Below are 10572 nucleotides of genomic sequence, written 5' to 3' on the forward strand. Positions count from 1 at the left end.
TGTAGTCCCTATAGGATGTCAATTTGTGGTCATTTCATAAGCTCCTCTTTCTTACCTGCAACTTGGAGGTCGGGTCATGTCATAGTGACGCTCATCTCATGTTTACCATGAAGAGATTCTAAAAGTGGGTAAATGTGGTAGGGGCGGTTACAAATACCAATTTAACCACTCATGTTAGAGGGCTCCCCATTGACACTGAGGATATATAATCCTCATTCAACAAGAAGAAAGAAAAGGAAATGGTGAGAGAAGTCACGTAAATGTTTTCAACATAGGACAAGAATTGCTGAGTAATAATCTCCAACATAGAGAAGGATGGAGTGTGGTTTTATACCTAATTTATGATGTGTCAACTACTAAGAAAGTGTAGGAAGGACTAAGGCCTTGTAGTCCTAGTTGCAGCGACCAAAAAGTGTGTAGAGAAGGAAGAGATGGAATGGGCCACCTTGTTGCTGAATCAATTCATTCAAGGCTCCCTTTAAGCCTAGGAGAAGAACATCGACGTCCATTATCATGACGCTTGATATTGATCACCCTCATAGCATGGTAGGCTTCGAAGGGCATTCAACTTCCACCCACAAATAAGCCAGACTTCGTCGCGCTGAGGTTCAAGACATTATGGTATACGATGGACAAGAAACGATAGGAAAAAAGTATTATTTTATATATGGAAGGAGGAAATAACTCACATGATCAAGAAGGTACCACACATACTTGTTCAACTTGTGATTCCCTATGGACTAATGGAAAGATTCTATGCCACTCCTCAGTTTATACATATTTAGGCCTGATCTAAACCTAGTGATCGACGGTCGTAACGTCAGTATAAGCTTTATGAGCTTACTGTGTCATAGAAAATCAATTATTGACTCAAGCAATGGGGGGGTACCAGTGTGCGAAGAAAAAATAGAAGTGAAAGATGTTGAATGAGAAATAGAGATAGTTCGAGAGATAGAGAAAACAAATGGCCAAAAAGCAGGTCAGATTGCGCCCCTACAAAGACACGTCTAGAGCCCTCACCACAGGAACCAGAAAAAGAGCATCCTAGCACACCATAACAGGATCCAGAGGAAGAAGAAGTTTCCATAGGAAGAGAGATAAGGCGACTTCCAGGCTAACAAAAGGGCACAAGGAAGAAAATGAATTCCAACAAAACAACATGTATTGAATTGAATTGGTTAGAGGAAGACTTGGAAAAGCTATTAGATCAATTGAAGGAAATGACAAAATAGGTTATTGCACCCACTTTCACAGTGATAGAGAAGGTCACCTTGGAGTAGAAGGAGTTACAAGACTAAATGTGGTAGCAATTGAAGTAGTTGTGTCTATTGATTGAGGCTTCAAGGGTAGCATCTCTTGCACCCAACCCACCATAGATGGAAACAACAATAGAGGCAACCAACACACATCGTGCACCAGAGATCTGGATGAAACTGTTGCAACCATTTGTGAATTCATCAAAACCTTGCACATTAGTTATGCCCTTGGTTGTAGTGCATTTTGAGGAAACTAATGTCCAAAGGCAAACCCAAGTCCTACCCTAAGTAGACTTGACTTGATTATTTCACAATTGACTAAGTCCATTTTACATTCTTTACAACATTCAATTATCTAGGAGGTATATATTTAGGCACAAGTAGCCTCAGAGGACCTACTTCAACTTACTTATAAGTACCAGGTCTATAAAAGAAGTAAACACAACTAGAAGAAACATGAAACATGTTGATAATAGAGAAGGGTCACTCTAACAAGATATCAAGGCAATGTATAGTAAGATTTCTAGTGTCCCCATCGATGTTGATGTTCCCCCAGAAGAGAAACTTTTGAAGAGAGAAGAGGTCGTTCATGTCCTGGAAGAAAAAGGTGGAGGAGCCCCAACTATAAATCAAACCCGCTACCCCACTAAAGGAAGCAGATATGAAAGAAAAATTCCAGACAACCACCAATTCCATTGGCACTGCGCAAGATGTTGAAGTTGAATGCAAAAAAATATATGAGGCTTTCATCAAACTATGGAATAGGTTCCAAGATAATTCCAAGATCAAGGATATTGGTTCCAAGATTCAAACTATTGAGTAACAAAATAAAGCTATATGTAGGAGTGTGATATCTCTCCCTACTCCCACATGTTGAGTTTCTATGGTCATAAAAATTAACCAATGGAGAGAAGAGAAGGAATAGTTGGAATATAGGTTGAGAAGCTGCAAAACAAGGCAATGCAACTCGATAATGATCTTGTTCTGACACAAAATACAATGCACAATTTCATTGTTGAAAATGAACCCTTGTTCTAGGCTACCTCTATGCATGTAGAGACTTTCGCGCACATTATTGGAAGAGTTGAAGGCACCAAAATAATTATGCACAAGGATAAAGATATGTTTAACTTTTTTTGTTTGGAGAAGACTATAAAATTCTTCGCTTGCATGGCACAATCTTGGTAGAGTGGATCGGGACAAGCCACAAATAATGTTGGAGGATTGTCGGGGTTGTGAGGAGAAGGGAGATTTTTTTTATTTTTAAGGGTGGTTGATACCGTGCAAAGGCATGATAGAGGCCAAGGTGATCATGTGGTAACTACAATATTGGTTGGTTAACATGGTATCCTCCCAATTGTGCAAGTTGATTAGACGTGGAACAGGGTGGCAATTCGGCTAGGTATGGTTCAATGGATAGTTAAGGCTTTGCACATGTGAGGAAAAATCATTAGCGTGACCTGGTTGTACATTCCATGAATTTGAAGATGGAAGACCAACACTATATAAAGGGTTATGTTGATGATTGAGGGTTTAGTTAGATGATCAGTGGTTGATGTTATTTTGGTTCAACTATATTCTTTTCGATGTTGTTGTGTATTGCTAATGTCAGTTGATATTTTCCTTGTTTTATTGCCTAACTCTATGAATGATAGCGTTGAGGATCTGATAGGATGTGTATTATCTATTCTATTTATTGCAATGGTGTTAGTAAGTGGAACTATATAAATGATTACATTCTGAATCTTTCAAGTCATACATATGGAGTTGTTCTATATTTTCCCGTAATGCTCCTTCCCTACACTTATTACCCTCTCTGGGGTGGTTTTCTATCTCTTGAGTGATCTGTAGTCCCTGTAGGATGTCAGTTTGTGGCAATTTTGTAAGCCATGTTTCTTAACTGCAACTCGGAGGTCGAGTCATGTCATAGTGATGCTCATCTCATGTTTACCATGGAGAGATTATAAAAGTGGGTAAATTTGGTAGGTGTGATTACAGATACCAATTTAACCAATCATGTTAGAGGGCTCCCCATTGACAGTGAGGATATATAATCCTTATTCAACAAGAAGAATGAAAAGGAAATGGTGAGAGAAGTCACGTAAATGTTTTCAACATAGGACAAGAATTGTTGAGTAACAATCTCCAACATAGAGAAGGATGGAGTGTGGTTTTCTACCTAATTTATGATGTGTCAACTACTAAGAAAGTGTAGGAAGGACCAAGGCCTTGTAGTCCTAGTTTCAGCAACAACAAAGTGTCTAGAGAAGGTACAGCTGAAATGGGCCACCTTGTTGCTGAGTCAATTCATGCAAGGCTCGCTTTAAGCCTAGGAGAAGAACACCAACGTCCATTATCATGACTCTTGATATTGATCACCCTCATAGCATGGCAGGCTTCGAAGGACATTCAACTTCCACCCACAGTTAACCTAGACTTTGTCGCGTTGAGGTTCGAGACAGTATGGTATACGATGCACAAGAAACAATAGGAAAAATGTATTATTTTATATATGGAATGAGTAAATCACTCACATGATCAAGAAGGTACCACGCATACTTGTTCAACTTGTGATTGCCTATGGACTAATGGAATGATTCCATGCCACCCCTCACTTTATATATATTTAGGCCTGATCTAACCCTAGTGATCGACGGTCACAATGTCAGTATAAGCTTTATGAGCTTACCTTCTCATAGAAAATCAATGATTGACTCGAGAAATGGGGGGGTACCAGTGTCTGAAGAAAAACTAGAAGGGAAAGATGTTGAATGAGCAATAGAGATAGTCTAAGAGATAGAGAAACAAAATGGCCAACAAGGGGGGCAGGTTGCACCCCTACAAAGACACATCTAGAGCCCTCACCAAAAGAACCAGAAAAAAATCATCCTAGCACACCATAATGGGATCCAGAGGAGGAAGAAGTTTCCATAGGAAGAGAGATAAGGCGACTTCTAGGCCAACAAAAGGGCATAAGGAAGAAAATGAATTCCAACAAAACATGTATTGAATTGAATTTGTTAGAGGAAGACTTGGAAAAGCTAGTAGATCAATTGAAGGAAGTGACAAAATAGTTTATTACACCCATTTTCACAATGATAGAGAAGGTCACCTTGGAGTAGAAGGAGTTGCAAGACTAAATGTGGTAGCAATTGAAGTAGTTGTGTCTGTTGATTGAGGCTTCGAGGGTAGTAGCTCTTGCACCCAACCCACCATAGATGGAGACAACAATAGAGGCAACCAACACACATCCTCCACCAGGGATCTAGACGAAACTGTTGCAACCATTTGTGAATTCATCAAAACCTTGCACCTTAGTTATGCCCTTGGTTGTAGTGCATTTTGAGGAAACCCAAGTCCTACCCTAAGCAGACTTGATTATTTCTCAATTGGCGAAGTGCATTTTACATTCTTTACAAGATTAAATTATCTAGGAGGTACGTATTTAGGCACAAGTAGCCTTAGAGGACCTAGCTAAGCACCAAGTCTATAAGAGGAGTAAATACAACTAGAAGAAGCATGAAAACATGTTGATAATAGAGAAGCGTAACTCTAACGGGATATCAAGGATGTGTATAGCAAGATTCCCAGTGTCCCCATGGACGTTGATGTTCCCCCAGAAGAGAAACTTTTGAAGAGGGAAGAGGTCATTCATGGCCTGGAAGAAAAAGGTGGAGGAGCCAAACTATAAATTAAACCTGGTACTACACCAAAGGAAGCATATAGGAAAGAAAAAGTACAGACAACCACCAATTCCATTAGCACTGTGTAAGATGTTGAAACTAAATGCACAAAACTATATGAGGCTTGCATCGATCTACGGAACAAGTTCCAAGATAACTCTAACCTCAAGGATATTGCTTCGAAGATTCAAACTATTGAACAACAAAATAAATCTATATGTAGCAGTGTGATATCTCTCCCTACTGCCACATGTTGAGTTTCTATGGTCGAGAGCACGACAATGGGTATAAAAGTTAACCAATGGAGAGAAGAGAAGCAATAATTGGCATATAGGTTGAGCAGCTGCAAAACAAGGCAATGCAACTCGCTAATGATCTTGTTGTGACACAAAATACAATGCACAATTTCATTTTTGAAAAGGAGCCCTTGTTCTAGGCTACCTCTATGCATGTAGAGACTTTCGCACACATTATTGGAAGAGTTGAAGGCACCAAAATAACTATGCACAAGGATAAAGATATGTTTATTTTTTGTTGTTTGGAGAAGACTACAAAATTCTTCACTTGCATGGCACAATCTTGGTAGAGTGGCTCGGGGATAAGCCATAAATAATGTTGGAGAATTGTTGGGGTTGTGAGGAGAAGGGAGAATTTTTTTATTTTTATTTTACCTAAGTATGGGGATATTGCATGAAGGGTGGTTAATCGCACGCAAAGGCGCGATAGAGGCCAAGATGTTCATGTGGTAACTAAAATATTGGTTGGTTAACATGGTATCCTCCCGCTGTGCAAGTTGATTAGACTTGGAACACGGTGGCAATTCGGCTAGGTATGGTTCAATGGATAGTTAAGCTTTGCACATATGAGGAAAACTCATTAGCGTGATCTGGTTGGACATTCCATGAATTTGAAGATGGAATACCAACACTATATAAAGGGTTATGTTGATGATCGAGGGTTTAGTTAGATGATCGGTGGTTGATGTTATTTTGGTTCAACTATATTCTTTTCGATGTTGTTGTGTATTGCTAATGTCACGTGATATTTTCCTTGTTCTATTCCCTGACTTTATGAATGATAGTGTTGAGGATGTCATAAGATGTCGATATTTGGATATTATCTATTCTATGTATTGCAATGGTGTTAGTAAGTGGAACTATATAAATGATTACATTATGAATCTTTCATGTCATACTTATGGAGTTGTTCTATATTTTCCCGTAATGCTCCTTCCCTACACTTATTACCCTCTTTGGTTATGGAAGGTTTTATTTTGTAATTAACTTCCCCCATGGTCTATTATGGAAATGGGGTTACAAGAATCCTCCTTCAAAGTTTAATTAATTTTTGATATCAACAAATTAAACTCATTAAGAGCTTTGAGGTGATATAAACTTTTTCTCATTCCAACTCTCGAATTGAGAATTATACCCATTTTAATATTAAACTACTTAAATGGTGCCACATCAGCAAGGCACCACCATGTGGCATCCACTTGTGTCCCACATGAACCCGAAATGTCACTATAGAAGACAGTCCCACCTCCCTCGTGACATCCACATAGACTTAGAGCCGTAGGTTCCACAAGATCCAGCCCCTATCATATTTTGTTTTGCTTTCCTTTATATCTAGTTTGAGAGGTAATGTAGAAAACACAATATAAACCATAGTGCTACACCTATGAGACCCGTGGATACTTTGGATCTCTAGACCTTCTTTCTCCATTGTGCCGAGACCCTTTATATCATCTCCTTATTAATTTAGAGCTAGATTTTGGACATAAATCTACCAAAAAAAAATTAAGGGGAAAAAGGCAAAAAAAAATAAAAAAAATATATCTTATTAAATTACCTTAAACATAACTTAACCCTTTTGCATAGCCTTCTTTGCATTCATCATTAGTTATCTCAATTCGTATTACATGACCATTGACAGCCCTGCTAAGGTGAGAGCCCGTCTGTTATGACTACAATTTATATTCTATTGCAATTGGCACTCCAGCACAATCAATTTTTATTGGGTCGAGAGTCCATCTGTTAGGACTACAATTTATGTTTTATTGCAATTGGCATTTCCAAAACAATCAATTTTTATTGGGTCGAGAGTCCATCTGTTAGGACCACAATTTATATTTTATTGCAATTGGCACTCCAACACAATCAATTTTTATTGGGTCAGTGAATATATGGGTAGAATAGGTAACATTTAACGCCAATCATGTTATATTAGTCCTTTTTTGACCTATGTGTCTTTCAGTTCACAACACGACTGAGATATAACACCAGATAACCACACCTCAACCACAGACTACTACGTATCCAAAGACTGACCGTGAAGGGAGGGCCATACAATACAGATAAAATAACATAGCGGTTTGTGAAACCTACCACGCATGACCCTAGCTCTCTCTTTCATATGTCCCACATGTCTTTTAAAAATCTCCGTCCCATCTCCCCTCTCATTTTATTGGATAATTCTTTGCACTTGTTTATGGTGCAAATCCACACTAAATTTGGGAAAATATCTCTGGACCAGCTCTACGTCCTTAATCTGATCGCCTTGTCTACGACGTAAAACCACTTCTACATCCAAGTTCAAAACCAAAATATCTGTGGGCTCCAATTGGTTTAAATCCACATCCACATTCAAGTTCAAAATATCTTGGGACAAAGTCCAAGAGCCAACTGGAATTTAGTTTTGCAATCTGATTGCCTTTTTGTCTTCTGCATGTAAAAAGAGATGAATGTACTTTTCTGTGTTGAGCAGAGCGACAGATCCTGTATCAGTCGAGAGGTTTATCTCCTTACTGCCTTCATTACAGTTTTCGTTATGCAATCAATGGCATAGAGTGCTTGGCATTGCAAGTTGTAAGTTTTAGTTTCTGCATAATAAAAACAAAATCTATATGATTAAAAAAAAAAGTGTCTATCACTTCAAATCCCTAAAGTTAATTTAATTATAAATTTTGAGAATATTTCAAAGTGAGACAAAGAGAAGTGAGATTGAAGCTTTGTCTGTCAGAGGCAACTAAGAAATTCTGATTTCATACACATCGGGTGGGCCCTGTGATGCCCAAGTGGCTATCTGCACTGGACCGGCAGAGAGGCTAAATCTGTATATATACTTGTTGCTGCCTGTTGCCTCCTGTATAGTTTTTTCTGTAATTGTTTGCTCCTTATCTGCATTTATTCTGTTTCCTTATTCAGTGCTGCGTTCGATCAATATAATTATCGAATATACGTTGTTCTGACAATATCAGTTGTGAGTATAATACCCAATTGGGTGATTTCTATGCGAGTTTCAGTGGCTGCTTGAATATGTCTTGCAGTGCTGTGACTGTGCCCATGCAGGAGGCTCCTAACAATGTGCACAAGGTTAGTTAATGCCATATCTTCATGTGTGTGTGTATCTTGTCCGAGAGAGCTATTGGAGTTTAAACTTATGGTTCTGCTCAGAAGTGTTGTGTTTTACTTTTTATTTAATTTTTTTAATTAGCTTAAATTTAGACCTTCAGTTTGATGATAGAAGAATGATTTACTGTTTTAATTAGAAGGGTGAGAATTTTAATTAGAATTCTGAAAAGTACTTGGACACTTTATAGAAAATTTAATTTCCTCAAAAGTGATTTTTATCATTAATCTTTCGATTTAAAACAGTAACCTAATAGAAACTAAATCACATACAAACCCATTGGTATGCACCTGCTTGTCGTGTATGTGTTGGGTATTACCAACGCTTTGGATTTTATTGCATAGATATTTACTATTAGTGTATGTGGGATATGCTCTGTGTAGATTCCTGAAGTAAGTCAGTTTCCGTGTATGTGTTGTAGGCTGCGGGCAATGGCAATTGCGCTACTACTCCTGGTGTGGCTCTAAGCTTGGGCGGTTGTCTCTTTACAGCAGAGGCTGAAAGTTCAAGTTATTCAAGAAGGCCGACGAATTACTTCACCGCATTTAAAGAGCAGGGAGCCAATTCAACGACAACAGAGAACGAGGAGGTCGGGAGTGTGACCGAGGACGAAGACCCCAACCTGTCGCCTGTGGCTGCTGGCAAGTCATTGTGCTCTAAATTTTCGTTCGCGGATGGGGCAGGACTTGAACGGACGGGGAGCGGAATCAGTGTTCTCTCCGCCGAGAATACTCAAACACCCTCTGAGCAGGGCAAGGAGAAATCGTTCACAAAGCTGCCGTCATCCCAATACAAGGGCGTTGTCCCGCAGCCTAACGGGCGGTGGGGTGCTCAGATATACGAGAAGCACCAGCGCGTGTGGCTCGGCACATTCAACCAAGAAGAAGTTGCGGCCAGGGCCTACGACAGGGCCGCCATCAAGTTCCGTGGCGCCGACGCCATGACTAACTTGAACTTGGTCGAAAGTCACCAGGAGGCCGTCTTTCTCCGCGGCCACTCTAAGAGAGAAATTGTAGACATGCTGAGAAAGCACACCTACGATGAAGAACTAAAGAGGAATAAGCCGTCCTCAGACAAAAATCTCGATGTTGCGGACTCAACTTCCACAGAATCCTCGGAGCCCCGCGCGCACCTGTTCGACAAGACCGTGTCGCCCAGCGACGTCGGGAAGCTGAATCGATTCGTCATCCCCAAGCAGTTCGCCGAGAAATATTTCTCCCTCGAGGTCGACGTGGACATGGCGTCGGGGGAGGGTAAGCGGAAGGGAGTCCTGCTAAATTTCGAGGACAGAGCCTACAAAACATGGTGGTTCCGCTATTCTTACTGGAACAGCAGTCAAAGCTACGTGCTCAGCAGGGGATGGAACCGCTTCGTTAAGGAAAAACGCCTCCAAGCGGGTGACATCGTTACCTTTGAGCGGAGTTGTTCGCGTTCCCTTCCTCAAAAACACTTTATTGCCATCAGCCGCCGCCGCCGCCCTTGCAATTTCCTCCCTACCGCCGCCCCGTCTCCGCCATTAAAAAGCTGCCTGCAGTCCATCACTCCGATCGCCACGCCCAGATATCCGCAATGGTCTAAGCTTTTTGACACGCAGCCGCCGCCAATCATCGAACCGGTCGACCATCGTTCGATTCTCTGCCCCAATTTTCACTACTCTGTGTCAACCCCAAAGTGGGTGACGGATGAAGTGAATCCTTCCTCCCTGGAATTCGTGGATCTCCGAGAGGCATCCACTTTAATAGAACACAAATCTTTCGTCCGGTTATTTGGGGTAAATCTTCGGCAGTCGCAGTTAAATCTTTTTCCAAGCTTGACGGTTGAAGGAGGGAGTGGGCTGCCGACGTAACGGAAAGCAGCAGCGGCTGCGGTTATGTAGGTGTTGCTTGGCCGGAAAAGACGAGATGGATGATTGTTTTTTTTTTTTAATTAGTGGGAGTCTATTTTTTGAGCTTTATTACCCTTTATCACAAAAGGCTAAATATATTTGCGTTCTTATATAAAAATATTTATTTTTGATAAAATATGTATAAATAACTTCTCATTTTACTGTTGTACTGAAATTTATTTTTTTATCATTTTACTGTTTATCCCCATAAATGTGTTGCCAGGATAGATAGAGAAAATTAAATGGAATTGTTTTTAGTAGGAGTTTTTAGACTTTCTTGTTCTGGAATTTAGCGGAAAAATTTGAGGTAAAATTTCAATTTGTGTTATTTAAATTG

The 10572-nt window shown here is 40.1% G+C and overlaps 1 pseudogene; it reads left to right on the top strand.

Moving 5' to 3' along the window:
• The first annotated feature begins 8256 nt into the window (after positions 1–8256).
• On the top strand, positions 8257–10345 carry LOC149173054 (AP2/ERF and B3 domain-containing transcription factor ARF14 pseudogene; annotated as a pseudogene).
• The last annotated feature ends 227 nt before the right edge of the window (positions 10346–10572 follow it).

Source organism: Pinus tabuliformis, chromosome 4_2 (assembly GCF_031772625.1).
Source record: "Pinus tabuliformis cultivar Carrire ecotype Pingquan chromosome 4_2, CPIR1, whole genome shotgun sequence".
NCBI lineage: Eukaryota > Viridiplantae > Streptophyta > Pinopsida > Pinales > Pinaceae > Pinus > Pinus tabuliformis.